Source organism: Nothoprocta perdicaria, unplaced genomic scaffold (assembly GCF_003342845.1).
Source record: "Nothoprocta perdicaria isolate Ctin4 unplaced genomic scaffold, notPer1 scaffold_53, whole genome shotgun sequence".
Lineage (NCBI taxonomy): Eukaryota > Metazoa > Chordata > Aves > Tinamiformes > Tinamidae > Nothoprocta > Nothoprocta perdicaria.
In genome coordinates, this window is record NW_020455788.1 from 3,990,126 (window position 1) to 4,008,222 (window position 18,097).

The 18,097-nt window shown below is 36.9% G+C and overlaps 1 long non-coding RNA gene across 1 annotated transcript in view; it reads right to left on the reverse strand.

Moving 5' to 3' along the window:
• LOC112955019 overlaps positions 1 to 17,198 on the reverse strand; it is a 37,379-nt gene extending 20,181 nt beyond the window's left edge. The window contains exon 1 of the long non-coding RNA XR_003250815.1: positions 17,149 to 17,198. This is a non-coding gene — a long non-coding RNA (uncharacterized LOC112955019). The remainder of the gene's footprint in view (positions 1 to 17,148) is intronic.
• Positions 17,199 to 18,097: the final 899 nt, after the last annotated feature.

Here is an 18,097-nt window from a genome sequence, read left to right on the forward strand (position 1 = left end):
TGGTGCCACAAACCTGAAATATCACATCAGTGCTGCCAGGGATATCCTGGAATAAGCTGGAGAGAAAAATGACAGCAAACTTGTATGGTACCTGCTTATTCACTGCTGGGTTGTTCTCAAAGCTGTTAGTCTCTTATTGTTTTATAAGAAAAGCAAAAACAAAGCAGAACTCACCTGCCATACTGTCTTTGGTAGAAGAAATCATCTTAAGAGACTAATATTTTGTAAGTGACAAGATCTTCAGCCAGCATGCAAATTTTCCAATATTATCTAGTAGCTCATATGGAAACAGGGAGAAAAGGATGGTTGGTTATTTCAGAACAGATTTCTTCTCCTGTCTCCACTGGCACATAAAATGGAGAGCAGGGAGTTGTATTTTTTTCTAACTGTCCTTAGTTCCTGAAACAATAACCCATTAGCCATGTAGCTCACCATAAATGGATTGCAAAGCTGACAGTTTCATGAATTATAGCAGTTTTTCAAGTAGTAAGAAGTAAAGTTGCTGCAATTTTCCATGTCTTTAATTTTACTGTCAAAAAGTATATAAGGGCTACGTCCTGGAACTGATGAATTTCAAGCATAAAAATTAGATTTCATGTATTAATAGGTAAAAAGAGGGAGTTGCTAGTATAATTCTAATCTAATTATTAGCTCAAAGAAAAGGCTTTGTGATTTTGAATTTAATATATACTGCACAATCCTATTAATGGTGTACATGCCGTCAAGATTGTAGTATTGATAGAAATGTATTTCTTTCAGAAAGGAAATTTAAATTTGTAAAAGAAAAAAGAGAACCGGAGGAAGGGATGAAGAGGGGGGAGAAAAGGTTTTTTAACCATAGCAAGATTTTAGATACTTTACCAGGGAATGACTTCATTCAGTGTTTTGATCTTTGCTACTTTTGTTACAATGAGTGAGTGAACTTAATTAGCACTGCAAGGAAGGGACTATGTTCCCAAAGCTCTCTAAATGGGAAAAAAAGAATGTATTTGAAGAGCACAGAATAAGAAGAGAAAACACTTTGGAGAGAACAAAAACTACCTAACCTCTGTCTACTTACCAACAAACACAGCTGCTTGTAATATCTTGAAAGAACAGTTTTGGAAGCCTCCCTGAGCAAATCAAACTCCAATCTTCTGCATATACAACATGCGTAAAAAAGGCATCTAGACAAATGAAGTGATGGCTGCATCCTCAGTTCAAAAGATAAACTTGATACATGATGACACAACTGGGTGAGATATGTTGAACCTATTTAGCCTGTTCACTGAAATTCATGTTTAAATGACAATATAGTATGAACTCCTAACTACTATAAATGAAAAAGACTCAGGAAAAGGGTGCTGTTAAGAAAGTAAGAAATCTGAGGTCTTTCCTTGATTCTGCTTTCAATGTGATTTTAGACAAAAGATTCTGAATAAACTGCAGAGCACCTTCCATTTACTTTGAGTTAAAACAGACCATTCCATTTTCTATTTCTTGCACCCATCTGTAGAGAGAGATAGCATTAGTCTTTTCCACTGCCACATGCCTGTCATTTATGTTTCTATTTTAAATTCCATGGCATAAGAACAAATATTATTTCTGTTGAGGGGCCCATGCTCCTCAAGCAGAGTTTCATGGAGTCTCTCAAGAACAACTCCAGCTGTGAAACGGAGGTCCCTCATACAATGAGCAGAAAATATGGACAGCCTTGCAGAACATGCAGTTAACTGTGCAGAAAGGCCAAAAACAACCACATGGACAAGCTCATTTCTCATTTTTGGTAATTCACAGATTCACAGATTCACAGAATATTTAAGGTTGGAAGGGACCTCTACAGATCATCTAGTCCAACCTTCCTGCTCAAGCAGGCACACCTACAGCATGTGGCACAGGGCGGCATCCAGGCGGGTTTTGAAGACCTCCAGAGTAGGAGACTCGACAACCTCCCTGGGCAGCCTGTTCCACTGCTCTGTCACCCTAACAGTAAGGAAGTTGCTCCTCACCTGGAGACGGAACTTCTTATGCTTCAGCTTGTGGCCATTACCCCTTGTCCTATCGCTGGCCGCCAGTGAAAACAGCTTGTCCCCTTCCTCCCTGCATTCTCCCTTCCTGAACTTATACATATTAATCATATCCCCTCTGAGCCGTCTCTTCTCCAGAGAAAACAGGCCCAGCTCACTCAGCCTCTCTTCATACGAGAGATGTTCCATTCCCTTAATCATCCTGGTTGCCCTTCTCTGGACCCTCTCGAGAAGCTCCACGTCCCTCCTATACTGGGGTGCCCAGAACTGAACACAGTACTCCAGGTGCGGCCTCACCAGAGCTGAGTAGAGGGGCAGAATCACCTCYCTTGACCTGCTGGCAACACTCCTCCTGATGCAGGCCAGGATCCCATTGGCCTTCTTGGCCACGAGGACACACTGCTCACTCATGGTTAACTTAGTGTCAACCAGGACTTCCAGGTCCCTCTCCGTGGAGGTGCTTTCCAGCAGGTTTAAATTCTGTTTTGGTTCTAGACTATTCAAATCAAAAATACTCAATACCAGAAACATCTTTATAAAACAGGCTTATCGTGCTACAAGTCTTTCTGTTCTAATTTCTTACAGTGTCAGGGCCTTAGACTACAGGCTATTCAAAACAAATCTGCTTTAACTTTTACAGTACTTTCACAGTACAGCCTCAGTCTTACTTGGGACCATACCATACAGTGCTCCAGCACTACACATATTAAACAAATAATAAAAGAGAAATACAAAGATGTATTTTAAAACATCAGGATGCAAAATGTTCTCAGTTGGCATAAAACACTAAACAAACACAAAAAGAATCCATGAAGCCCTCATTCCTTGTAAATTTTGTTTCAGCTGGTATAATCATATTTTTGATAATGTGCTGTTACTCTGAGTATGAATAAACAAAATATTTACCTCACAGTAGCAACTATAATAAAATTTTCCCTACAAATTCCCTTGGAAGGCTTCCAGAATCACACAGGACTTATTTTGTTGTGGTTTTGTTTTTATATTCTCTTTAGCACGTCACATCATCTCCCGGAGAGAAATTTTCAAAAGTATCTTTAAATGTGTGAGTTCTTTTCAAATATTTGTGGCACACAGGAGGGAGCTCATTTTCTATTTCTGATCACAGTTCCTTCATGAGACAGCTGATTTGAAGGCATGAAATGAGCATCACAGTGTTAGTGATGATGATACAGTTGGTACAAATGTTTTCTGTTGTATAAACAGAAAGCAAATTCTAATTATAAAATTTTGATTATGACTAGTCAAAAACATGCACAAGGAATAATGCAGTATCTCTAAACAGCATATTTGAATTTTCACTGTAGAAAAAAAAACACCAAAAATGGACATGGGCACAACTTCTGGCCATATCCATGTTAACGGAAGCTGACCATGACTAAATGATGCGATCCCACTATAATCATGCTGATGGTTGCAATAAGGAAAGTCATTAGCTGCAAAGTAAAGTTGCAGAAACATAATATAATCTAACTTCCTTGGACATTCCATAATCTTTCTTAAATAATATTATAATACCAAGTCCAATTCATCTCTCCTCACATATTTAAACAGAACAGACAGTGACACACTGTTCTTTTTTCAAATAAAGTAACTCAGTGACCTGTGCTAATTTGAAGTCAAAAGTAGATGTCTAGTTCTTTATGACAAGGTTATTCTTAGACATCAATATATTTTCTTCTTGAGGAAAGACATTCAAGTAAAATCCTTCTACAGGCTCTCTCTTTAGCTCTCTTCTGGCATTAGTGTAATATTCATCTCATAGGTAACACAGCAAAATTAGGTATTCAGTATTCAGGTCTTCAGCATTCATATTAACTTCAGGGTCTTCTTATTACTCAGATACAACTTTAAATTCACCCAACCATTGCATTATACCTTTTCCAAACCCACCCTTCTCATTCAGATATAGGCAGCTAATGTAGGGCTATGACCTGCACTCTGCCCTTCTCTAGCTGACCTGAAGAAATGCCATTTTTCTAAGAGACAATAAAGATGTAGCAGTAGGAATGGTTCTTCAAACGGGGTTGCTGTCCTTGAGACAGCCTCCCAGGTGACCTTTGTCAATCAATTGCTTTCAAAATGAAACCAAAATCTTAACACACCAAAAGAAATAAGTACTTTTTTCATTTATGTGTAATTACCACAATAATTAGTCCCGCACTAGCTTACAATGATGGCATTTATTAATGTTTTAGATGACCTCTTCTGCTCTTCTGATCTGGAAGGGAATGTGCTGCTCTGTCAGATAAATAGTAAATCCAATACTGTATCTCCTCTCTGAACATTTGGCAGATTCCTAGCTCTTAAAGTTAGCCATTGATGATTTCCAGTCATCTCAGCATCTTCCCCCCCCCCCCCCCCCCAGGGAATCTCAGCACATTCCTATAGTGTGGATAGTTGCAAGTAAAATCATCATCAACCTGAAACACTGGTTTGAGAGATGAAATAGATACAGATGAGTAACTAATTAAAACAATGCATAGGTTGCTACCCTTTGCTCCTATAATGAAGTGCTGCAGCATTAATTTCCCGACTGCCTTGTCATTTGATTTCTCATAAACTCTAATGCCATTCTCCTTAATAACTACAGGAAGAAATGACAGGTGGTCTGGAGAACTTGTACTGGATGCTTTAATAGGCATGCATTATCCCCTGAAAACTCCCAGATTAACAGATCTGCTGCAGGCACAGGAATGGCTAGCTGGTAACGAGCAGTCTGTTTACTTTGCCACTGCTTCATATATGCTATAGAGGGCTGCTTTTTACAACTTAACTGAACATACTCATATTAAAACCCAAGAGTGCAAAAGGCATCAGCATTTACGGGTAAATTATTGTCAGCAGTGACAGGTGGAAAGCTACAGGGACATTATCCCTTCTTTGCACTGAACCTTGGCTCATGAGAGCACAGCATCTCAGGCTTTCCAGCATCTTGGATCCTCTCTAACTTCCTCACCACATGGGGGTATTGTACCATGATCTGTCACATGGGAGGCTCAAACCCAGATGTCCCTACCAAGCCTAATGGTGGCATAGAACCCTTCTTGGGGTTCCCAGAGCAGTGGGTTCATGCTGCAGGAAGGGAATGTCTCACATATTGTTCTGCATCAGCTATACTTAGGAGGAAAAGGGGATTGCAATTCCAGATGTCAAGCATCGATATTACAAGCCTTCAAAATCAAAAGCAACTTTGTCACGGCAAATGGAAGTGCTGGCATGAGAAGACATACTTTCTGTGATCAATGGTTTGGAAGACTGGGCCATGTGCCCTAGGTGTGTCAAAAATAAGGGTCTTTGTTTGGAATATTTAATACATATTACAACTGCCAACAAATTTTAAATCAAATGTCCTTTAAACTCATGTTCAAAAATGAAAGTCACCAGCCATGTGTTGTCAAATACACTACAAAAGTTAGATTCTCACCATGTCTTATAATGACTGAGAACAATGTCTTTCACTATATCAGAATTGTGCCTAGCATATTTTAAGGAGTGAATGTCCTGTGCAGATCTCTTGCAAATGGTATGTAATACCTTAATGAAATAGGTCATAAGCTATCACAACTTTAAGTATTACAAACAAGACGCTAAAAAGAAAGCGCTGGCAAGTAAGTTAACAGTTTAAATTTTCCCTTTTATGTGGAGAATTAACTCCATCTATTAAACCCCCAGACTTTTAATGCAATAGAATGAGAGCAATAGATAATGCTGCATAGAAGAATAATGCTGAGTAGAAAAGTAAGCCCCTTGATTACTGTGAGTTGGGGCTGTAGCTAGCTCCTAACTATATTCCAGTTTAAGCATGTGATCTCTAATTAAAAGATGTTAAAATATGCAGGATTTGGAGAAAGACTCTGAAGTCAGCCCCAAAGAGTCTTTTTTTACATTTGTCAAAGCAATTTAGCAATAATAAATCAGCTTTGAATGCACAGATTGTAATTTTGATAAGAATGGAAAAGTATACAGCAAAAACCCCCAAAGATGATGTTTGTTGAGGCCCAATGTGCATGCTTCAACACACTGTGTGTGTGTGCACCTCTGTGTGTACATATGTGTACATATGCATGTATGTTTCCATTTGTCTTGTTGACAGAAACACTGAGGCCCTTTGCTTTTGATTACATTCTCCATAGAGGCCTAATTGTTATTCTTGTACTTATAAACCATGCAAAATGTATGAAGAAATGAGATGGGAGAAGGAGGGACAGCAAGGCAATAATTTGAAAATGAAAAGGATGACTGCAGCGCTCTGTATCGATTTCAAGCAAGCAGGGACATGTCAGATAGCATTTAAACCATCTGCCAGGAACATTTGGATTATTCTTATTATCACATTATCTCCCAGGTAGCATTTCCTCCAATAAATAAAAGAATTGTGCATTTAAAGATAAAAGACAGATTAATTATTAACTTGTTCAAAGGCTCCATTTATGAACACTTTTGTGGTTCTCCTCTGCTTGTTTATTCTTCCCTTTTGTTAATCTTGGCTGTAATTTCCTTACTGACACTCTTTGCTTGTTTTAGGAGGATTATGGTCTCCTACACTCACAATAGCTCCTGATTCAGATAATTTCTCATTCCTCTGGACAACAAGAAATGGTTTGACATATTTTCCCCACCCTCCTTTTTTTTTCAGTAGCAAATGACATATAGCATTTCACTGCTCTTTATCTGTAGAGTCTTTCTAAAATCTGTATTTGCCTAACTCTCTAAAAACAGATGAAGGGAATCGGAGGGGAAGATGAAAGCAGCTTTCATCTTTGGCCTCTATTCAAGAAGAAGGACGGCTCTTCTCTTTCGTTGTGCTTATGGCACGAGATGGCTGGAGCACTTATGTGCTAGAAGACAAGACTGAGCACTGGTTTCTCAGCTTCTGTTCTGTTCTCTTCTGCAGAGTGTGAGCAGCCTCACTATTTAGCGTGAAGTCACATAGCACTTACTACCCCTAACATTTGTGAGCCCTTTACTCACAATAGGATAGCGCATAGCTTGATGCCTTCTATTTATACACATACAAGAGCTACAAGTGCTGGATATTCATGCTATGCAGTATCGTTAAGGATTAATGAAGGTCATTAACGATTCACAGACATTAAGTATTACATATTTTTTGTGACAATATAGAAATCAGAACTGAAAACCATAACCAAAGGTAGAGAAACATAATAAATTTCACTCTGAATTCACAGGAGAATTTAATTGCAGAATTATTCTTCTTCATTTTTATCCATAAAGTTGACATAACTTTGGACATTCTAGCTTATTATTTTAATAAGCATGACTCATTTTACACAAAAAAATCCCCCTAAATAAGAGTTTTAAAGGCATCATATTTGTGATATAGTACTGTCATGGCTGTAATTTAATAGGTTACAATGTTTGGATGCTATGAGTTGAAAACTATACCATACTACTAATCAAGTTTATGAAGACTGGAAAAGACTTTATGTGTTTGTATCATCATTGACAGAACTTTGATGAATACAATCAGGTTGCAGAAAATATTGTTCGCTGGTGAATCTAGTTTGTATTTTTCTCTAAAGGCATTTCTGAAAAACCCAAATTGCCTCTAACTAGGAATGCTAGCTCTTCATCAGAGCTAGTGCAGGTACCCCATGCACACGTCAGTTCTGACATTCATTTCTTGATGAGTTCTACTCATTAAAAATTCTATTCAATATCCCTTCAAAATTTGATATTAACCCACTATCCTGGCCAAGGCCACCTTACACAATTATTGCTCACATAAAATTAATTTCTATTTTCTCAGACAAAGATACATTACCTAAAGTAATCATGTAAATAAACTACCATAAAATTCATAGGGTGAATCACCCTCTGGGCATCTGTGTCTAATATCGAACATAAAGAGTTGGAAGAACTCTTCAATCTATCTTTGGATAGCTAAACTGAGATCCGGCATTAAGCAACCTGTTGAAGGTCACAGAAGACTACAGAAGATAAATGCATGAGTCCTATCAAAATGCTTTAGCTACAAGACAAAGTCTTTCACATATAAGGTGTTAGAAGTATGAGTAAGAAGCATTGCTATTTAAATGAATGGCACAGAACACACACACATATACTGAGGAAGGTAAAATGAATGAAAGCAGTCACTGCTGTTGATATATTACTTAAGTCTTTTCGTTTGAGGAACACATCAAATAAATACATATAGCAGCTACTTCAATCCTTGGAATCCTTGAAAAAAATCTAGCAGCAGCCAGTTTCTGTACACATTCACAGCACTTCACACAATACAATGTGTTTTCAGTTTCCTTTACTCTATATGGAGGGGGTGAGGGGAGAGAGTTCTCCCCCCTCCCTTTTTTTTTTTTTTTTTTAAAGAAAAAAACACATGGAGCACTTTTTTTTCTCAAAAGCACACAAATTTAAACATACACATAAGCAAACTCTCATTTGGGTTTAACGTTTCTGAGTCACCCTTCCTTTTTTATACACTAACCCATGGAGAGCTGCCCTTGGCTTTATCCATTTCTTTTAGTGATGTGCCTGTAGAGTGGGATTCTTGTATTATATGATACTTGTTATACATAACTGCTAACTGTGTTATGCCCGCCCGGAGGGAGCTCATCAGCTACAATCCATCTGCTTAGTCACAGCTCCCTCATTGATTATTCATGAAGCAGCTGCTTTAGAAAGCAGGTATTGGTCATATTAGTGAAGATAACCTGCATGCATCAAAAACTTAAGTGTTATCATTTCTGCTTTTGCCATATGTGACCTTGAGAGCAACTGGGCCCTGCGACAGAGCCCTAGGTCCAACAGGCAGACTTGGGAGTCAGTTTGCTGCCTTGCATCAGTAACTTCAGTACGGGTCTCTGCACATATGGAATATGTTCAGTCTGCTTTCATTCAACAGTAAAAAAAAAAAAATGACTTTCTTCTTGCCTGAGAGAAAAAAAGAAAAAAAAAAAACTTCTATAAACCTCAGATCAATTCAAAGATTGAATTCTGAGTTGAGGTTAAAAAAAAAAAAAAAGAAAGAAAAAAAAAAGAAAAATGGAGAAAAAAAAAAAATCTAAGCTCCAGCTGCAGAGATTTGGTCAAAGATATAATTCTGCCGAATTAACCTGTAGGCCTTCATCTCAGATGTGTGCCTTGGCCTCTACCCCAGGTTTTCCCAGTATACCATTTCTCTTTCAGATCTCTCTAACCCATGCATTGTTTTATGTTCCATATTCCTTCTTATCGCCGCAGCACATATTTTCTTCCAAAGTAAAAACTTATGTCACCAATCCAGTTCTGTTACAATTTCCAGCCCAGTAAACACAGCTTCTTTATTAGAGGCAAAATTATGCCACATAGCCTTCCCTATTGCTTTTGTAACACAAAGATACTAAATCTCTTTCAGATTACCAATATGTCAAATAAATGTTTGTTACTCGCATACTCAGAGGAAAATGTATTTCATAAAAAAGAGGAAAAAAAGAAAACACATTTTGTCTATATTTCACTTCACAATCTTTGTTCTCCCCCCCCACCTCTTTTCTTTCTTGGCAAAATGAAGTTACTTTTTGCTGTCCTATCTAGAAACTGATTTTGTTAAAAGATGAAAGGATGAATATTAGCCAGCCTACAGAATGCAGGGGTCTTCCTGACACAGGTAATTCTTTCATATCTCACTACTGATGACTGTCATCTTCTACTACAGTTTCAATATAGCATCATTTCAGTAGCTAAATTTGTGTCTCTGGTACCACTATAGAGTACATATTTCCTCCCATTTTTGTCAATTAAATTTCCAACATAACAGATGATGAAATTTCACCACTTGGGTGTGGATTCCTCTAACAAAAGCAATGATTTCCTTCTCTGGTTTATATTTTCAAGAAATATATAAGAGATATTCACCAGTCTTTTCATATTTTGGTTCAATTTAGATTATATCCTAAAATATCATCTATTGCCCACCTGTGTTCACTGAAATGTGATACCTGCAGTGGTTGAAACATAAATGGAGAAGCTTCCCTGAAAATACAAAATTAACATGCAGATATTTCACAATATTGAATCTCTATACTTAAAAATACAAGAATATTTATTTGATAAGTGACCATTCTGACTGGTGACTGCGACTCAGTCGCAGTGATTTTAAACCCAAAATGCTCAAGATAGGCTTAGCTCCCAATGACAAGGGACTCAGGTAAGTTGAAACAGTTCCTAGTAATGTAGATGTGTTGTGACTTGTTTTAGCCTTCCTGGAATCATCAGGGTATGTTCAAGTTCTTGTGATGGTCCAGAGAGCAGTGGTGAAGCTTAAACTAGTCAGGAAGGAAAGCTTGTGAGATGAAGCAACGGGACAAAAATGCTTATTAAAAAAGAGAACATGGGAATCATTGGAGGAAAAATAATAAGAATTGAAAGAAGTAAGAGTTTAAACTATAGTGTAGCTACGTCCAGCTACAGCTCTTAAAAGAGCTAGATGTAAGCCCCAACAGAAATAAGTGAAGGTGTAGAAGATAAAAAGTAATTTGACTTGATGCTTTTCCTTCCCAATAACACCTAGCATCTGGTGGATAAAATACCACCAGATCTCAGAGACAGTGGGGGAACCAGCATGAAATTCAGTATTTTTTCCAGTTAGCTTGGGGTATCAGTGGGAGACACACCTGAGTATGGTCTGAACTGCCTCCTTTACAAAGAAATCAAGGTGCTTATTTGCAATCTCCACTTGCCTTTTTTTTTTTTTTTTTTTTGTAGTAGGTACTATGCCTTATCAGAGTGCAATAGCTTTTCTTCCATTGATTCCCCTTTTCCAAAGCTTTTAATTTTCTTATTATCTCCTTTTTATCTATTTACTGTTTAATAAGAGTAGTATCTGGTAAACAACAAACAAATGCCTGCAGGCTGGAATCAGCATCTATATTTTAAGCATACCGGCTGCAGTTTCTGCTCTCATGACATTTTCTCCCTTATTATTGATTTTCTGAGTCCTTGTAAAAAGGGATTTAAATTCATTAGATATGGATTCTTTTTAGTAAGAGATCAATCAATAAAGTACACCAATCACTGCCAATGACACCAGCTTAGAAAAACTAAAATGACTTTTTTTAATTGAGGTGAAATGTAAAAAAATGTAAAAATGTTATTAATAAGTTCATAAGATCATTTTTCATCTACTCTGCAAACAAATTAGGTAACGATATGGTAATTTCAATCTTATTTGCAATAAAGTATGTTTCTGTCTCTGCTGAAAAATGCCAGACAGACAGTCCTGTGTTTTTATCTACAAAATGCCTAAGTTGTAGCTATACACATTCCCCCATACTGCTCTCCAAACATGCCCGAGTGTTGCTCTGGAGGGACATCTTTAGAAGCACAGCTTATATTTCACATCGAGCCCAGTCCATTAGCTCTCTCCTTTGAGACTAACTTGAGTTCCGAATACAGAAAACACTAGAGGATGTTCTTGTGTTTCTGCTGGGGTCTGGGCTGAGGTCACCTCCTGAACATCAGTTACTAAGATGTTTCACATTATTGGAAAAGCTTAGATATTTTAACATGTGGTACAAAATGGTTAAAGTCCTTATATTTCATTCTCATACCCTACGTCTCTAGAGCCTCAGTCTTCCTTTACAAGATAAAAATCTGTCTTTTTAACCTTGTTTCCAGGCATTTCAATCAGACTTCTGAAGACTCTAGAATACTCGTATGTTACTTCCTACACCAACAATTACAGCTGTGCCAATACTGTAGGCTATGCTTGCTCTGTGGTCCTGGCACCCAGATGTGCCTCAGAGCTGTGCCCCAGCTGCATAAATGGAAGAACCATTGATATTTGCAATGCTTTCATACACTCTGCTTTCATGCAAAAAGAAACTGAAGCACCTGGACAAGATAGGAGCTGCACTGCGCCCCAGCAGTCCCCCAAGGAGGACAGCAGAGAACCAGGAATATGGGACGATCCACGGGGGGCAGGCACCTCCAAGCTGTACTGAAAAAACAACAACATACAGATGCTCTTTCCTTGAAGAAACCCCAGCAAGGATTCATTTGTAGGGTGGGGACCTTTGTGTTTAAAAGTGAGGTGTTTCTAATTGGGCATGTCCCATTTCTGCAGTGAACTAACTCATTTTCTTCAAGTCAGCCTCATATCCCTTTCCTTATGCATTTTTTACTAAATCAGACACACGTAAAGACTCTGCATTGTTTCTCTTTTTCTTCTGAATTAGATTCCTAATATATTTTGTCTGCCTGCTCATACTGATTTTTGTTATCACAAACAGAAATCCAGCTTCTCCTAACAATGAATATTTAAATGTAATGAATTTTTTATACCTTATAAGATTGTATCTCAGCTTGTCATAAACGTGTAGAATATGCTGAAATTTACTGACTAAACATAATCATTGCTACATGACATTAAAAAAAGAAAAGAGTAAATCCAAATCCTCCCACAGAAACACAGCCTAATGAATGAATCCAAAGACAAGCTATAACATTTGCTTTAGCTAATTGGAGATTTTTGTTCACTGTTCCATTAGGGAAGGTTTTTGCATGTCAAAACTTTACTAAATACAGTTCTGACCTTGCTGCTTTTACTCTGCAGAGTTACTCAGTTGATTTGTTCCATTGATGGGATCAGCCTGGATAGGAAATGCAGAACACACATCAGACCTGATCCAAAAAGAGAGATTACTCTTGGCTCCGAAGGCTTTCAAGCTAGCTTTTAGAGAGAAGAAATGTTTTATCTGGCATAGCTGCTCTTACAGCCAAGTCACAAGGGAGCCCTCTTCTACTGAGTCTGTTTCCGAGCTCCCCTCCTGGAGTTCTGTAGTGCCTGACCAAGGGATAGAGAGGGACCACAATCAGCACTGCAAAGAGCCTCACCATGGCACGCTGGTAGTTAACATGTCAGTGTTAACATTGTGGGTTTTTTTTTTTTTTTTTTTGATTGTTTGTTTTAATTTGAACAAGTGCAGGATCAAGATCATCACCCCCCAAAATGGAGGAATTCCCTTATAATATCATTATTGATTTGTCTGCCCTTTCCCAGCACTTCTGACACCAACCATGCATTGGTTGGTGAAGTGAGGCTTGCAAGAGAGATAGCTTTTAAAAAAAAAAAATAAAATTTTGAATTATTTGCTTCTCCTCTTGATTATTGAAAATATTGCTTAATTAAACACAAATAATCATGTAAAATCACAGACTCCAAAGAGTTGGAATGCTGTGAAAATCTCTATTATGAAAAGCTAGGAGACAAAGTGCAATTCTGTACATAACATCAATTAGTATACCTGGACAAATCATAATCTCAGTCACCTATCTCAAATGTTCATCATCTGGAGGCTGACCTCCCTGTAACCTTCCTGTGTGATTCCCTGTAGATATGTGAGAGTTCAGGCAGCTTGTTTTAGGTAACGCGAGTTTATCTGTAAGCTTCCATCTGCCACTGTTTATACTTGATGAATCATGTGTCAAATACTATCACACACAGGATCTGCTTTACGTCTGCCTCTCTGCTAAGAGAAATTAAAAAAAAACACACCCGAACACATGGATACAAAACCAGAAATAAAATATCATAGGAATTCCTGACTTCTTTTTCAGTTTAAACCCAACTATTTGAATATCAGGATTTTTTCAGAATCAAGAAGTGAAGTTCTAGTACTTTCACATCCAGAGACCATAAATTTAAGTCATTTAGACAATATACATTTATAACCAAAAAAATAAAAAAATAAAAAGTATGTGTGCCTATTCAGCTCAAGGAATATGTTTTCTAAGGCAGGGCCTAGTTAATAACAGAGCAGCACAGTTCACAGAGTGAATCCAGCAGAGCAACATTCATGGACTTGCATGTTTTCTAGCAGTGAAAGAGTCCAGCTCTTTGAGATAATGACTACACTTGAAGAAATCAGTGTCTATTTTTGGATAAGCCCAGGGCAGAGAAAGATAAGATATGCAAGGCATTGTTATAAACTGCTAAACGTCTGTATCAGAATTTAAGTTCACAGGAAATATGAAATTCTGTTTCTGTAGCCATGTAAATATGGAGATTCTGAAAGATTTCCCTGAGCAGGACTTTGCTTTGCTCTATCTGCTTCTGTGAAGTCTTCCTAATTGTACTGAAGGACTTTGTTTTGAGTCAAATTAACTCAAGTAGTTTCATCCAAAGGTAGATGATTTTTCATGGGCAAATGCCACTTTACAAAAGGAATATTAAAAGGCTGCTTAAGAGATCAGTTAACATATTCAATTAAAAGGACATTAAAAGAACATTTTCATTGCATTCTACCAACACTCTTTGGGCACATGTAATTCAATTAATCCAGAAACTCTGTATTTTTTAGTCACCTAAAGGTGCCACTTTAATATTTTAAAGTAGATTTTTTAAAACAGGGCTGAAATTAATATCAATAATTCACTGACTTTCTGAAATAACATCTATCATTTATATGCATAAAATCACACTAGTGGTTTAAAAATATAGACAGCTTTTTTTTTCTGTTTGGAATATTTAGAGTGCTTGAATGTAGAACTGCCACCATACTGTTCGGAAATTTTACTAGTTACATCATTACTGTTAGCCTAGTGTATTCTTCCTTTTCAGCAGGAGATTTCATGATTAGAGACAATATTATTATTTTCATTTAATAATTCTGGATACCGAGATGCTTGGTGTGATGTAACTTGTTCAAAGTTGCTCAGCAAGCCTACGAAACAACTAGAAATTCTCATTCCAAATCTCATGGTTATTTTCCCATAAGAAAGCATTATATCAGCTAATCAAAAGGAGGTTAACGGAGCACTTCTCCTGCTCTGCTGCCCAAAACAACTGTACCATTATATCCTCTGAATGGAACTCTCTTAACATTGTTACTACAGAAATGTTAACAAACATTATGAACTAAAACTATCTGCTGCATTTATATGACAAGATAGTAACTCAGGAAAGAAGTGCCTTGGATGAACTAGTTTTTAAGCACTCAAAGGATAGGAGTTAATGTAGTATAAATAGTTGCTCATCCTTTTTTTAAGTCTGTGGTTTGCATATGACTCTCAGTAGGTATCTTTTTGCCTCTCCTGACACTTTCTGTTTTAATGCTAGAATCTAATTAATATCCTAGGAGAAAAATATTTGAATTATTGTTGAAAGGTACAGATCCAAAAAAAAAAAAAAACAAGATAGATGAAAGGCGTTTTTAATAATTGATATGTTTTGAAAAAAAGTCAAGCTGTCTAAAAACCCCATAGCCAAACAATAAAACAAAAAAGCCAACAAACTTAAGTTTAACTTTACAAACTTAAGTGTCATTTGGCTTCTGGTGCGGCAAGCTCAATACTTTTCATATTTTCATATTTATATCAGAAAAAAACAGATGAACATAGCTGTCTTCTCTTTCATTTCAGCGCACCTGACCTCTGACTGTTTCAAAATGAACTAAAAGGCAAGCTGCCGGCCAAGAGCAAGTACGAGAACATAATAAAACCTCTACCACAGAAACAGACTGCCTTGGAACATTGATATATGCATAAATCAAGGAAAGTACAAGCCTTGGATTGATGATATGGCCTAAAAAGCAATACTTCCTTTTCTTAAAGGATTTTTTAATCTGTATTTATCATATTTGTTTTTTTCTTAATGAAAATAAGGGAATAAATCAACAGTTCCATCATAGAAAAATAGTTCTTTAAGTACTGGAAATTTTTCAGAACCTTCTAATATTAAGGATGTCACCAGAAGAGAGATTGTTTAACTACAGGAGATCATTAGATTTTTCTCAACACTTAGAAGGTGATTTGTCTGCAACAGAAGCATCAACTTAGAAAAATCTCTTTACAACATGTTGACGAGAATGGATTTTGAAAAGCAGAAATGCTTCATTCTCATGGAAAAGTGTCAATTTAGTGATTTTACTGAGGTATCAGAACACTAAAGAAAAAAAGACCCTTGAGATATTTCTAGGACACAGAAATTTCTCTACTCTCCCTCTCTCCTATGTCCATGATTTCTTTATCACTGCTTATTGGTTTTGTTCTTTATTTTTTTCCCCTAAATAGATAGCATATTTGATAAAATGTAAAGATTTCTAGGAGGTTTATCCTGATATATGAGTTTCAAATAACTAATTAATCATTACAATAATCCAGGAAACATGGGATTGGGTTCTACCCAATTTTAATAGCAAAGAGTCTGAAATCTGTCTTACAAAGCTACAGTGGCTCTACATAGTTTTTCACAGGAGGTAAAAATAGTCTTGCTAAGGAAGACTGGAGATTCTGCCAAGTCAATTGGTCCTGCTGAGTCTTGGGGGTATTAGACTACCTAAACAGCCCAGAGATGAGAGAGTCCTTCTCCATGGTCATATGATGTTTACAATTACGGCAAGGAACGTAGTTGCCTATATCTGGAAAATCTACTTACATGACCTTCTTCTCTAGAACAACTCCTTGGAAAGTTTCTGATATCTTAGGCATGTCAGTAGAGTCTTTATTGATTTCTGTTTTCTTAAGCTCTTTCCCCCTCTACCTTCTGCCCCTTTCCATATAACCCTAGAGACACTTTTTCCTCTGATAATTAATGGGTACTCTCATATAACCTGAAAAGATGACAAATTTTCCTCGCGCTAACCTTTGAACTGCATCATCCAAAGTCTCTTCTAGCCAACAGAAGTGAGAAACCACTTTAAACTGTTCTGTATTTTCTAGCACTTAGATATCTATATTGTCAGATAACAGAGTTTATACACACTTCAAGTTATTATCACACTTTATTTATTTTTTCATTAATTTCTTTGTACAGTTTATACTATCTTCAGTTCACTTCCATAACTACCCTGCCAATAGAAGTCATCTAGACACCGAGGCAGAGCTATGAAACTCTAAGAGATACAGCATAAAGCCACTATCTGTCCAAAAAAAACAAAAAGTTAAATAAAATCAATGCCCTGTGTTAAGAAGTCCCAGTGTTGACAAAATTAGCAAAAAAAAACCACACACACACACTTAACCATGCTTTTAAAGACAGTTCTGCTAATTCTGTGGTTTTTAGGAGAAAAAACACTTTATATACACTCAGAAAGGCAAAGATCCCGGGAGTTCAGCTCTGAGGAAACACAAGTCTCCCATGCTGGAAGCTCCCTTGACTCACATGAGACCTGGGAAGTGCAGAGCTGCCACAGACCATGGAAGGAAGCACAACCAGCCACACAGCCAGGATTCACCAAGGGTGTCAGCTATTAGAAACCAACATTCATGTCACACTTTCTCCCTCTTCTCTCTCTCTCTTTTCTTCTTCCACTTTCCCAGATTTTTTCAATCATCCTTTTCCTTACCAGCTTCAAATGTTTAAATGAGGAAATGTTGGCAGGTGTCTTTAATTATACTCAGACTGTCTTTAACAGCCTGTAGCAATGTCATCTAAAACACTGATGTTTTCCAGGAATAGCTTAAAGAGCCTGTAAAGATGTCAAAGGTACGTATTTAAGAGTTCCCCAGAAAATATCTGTTTATATATGTATTCAATCATATTAATTACTGCTACAAATTTAAGGATGCACTTTTGTGTTTGTAAACTCAAAGGTGTTACATGAAACCATGGAAAAAAAATATGAATATTATTTTACTAAGGAAAAAATATATTTATTGAGACTTTCAAAATAAAGCGAATTTTAACTACTTTATGCTTAAGAATATCTACATCTGCCTTTTGCAAAAGAATATATTTATTTAATTATATAATTTTTAAATGATTTTGACAAATAATTCCAGCTCTTAGCATATATATATAGCACTTGTTACCTTCAAGGCATTGAGGATATATTAAAGTTTCATCTCTCAGGTCTTTTACAAGCTAACAAAAAGGAAATTTTGCTCACTTCTTAGAAAAATTAATGTAGAGTATTAGGGTTCATAACAGCAATTCTTTCAGACCAGGATAAGTTTCTTACATCTAAAAACATTTGAGTGAATAAGGACAAGCAGGGCTTTTTGCTTTACAACTATTTCCTGTCCAGAATAACTTAGCTGAGAGAGGGGTCATCTTCGTTTGACAGCAGCAGCAGCAATTCAGCGCGTCTGCTAGTTGGATACAACACTCC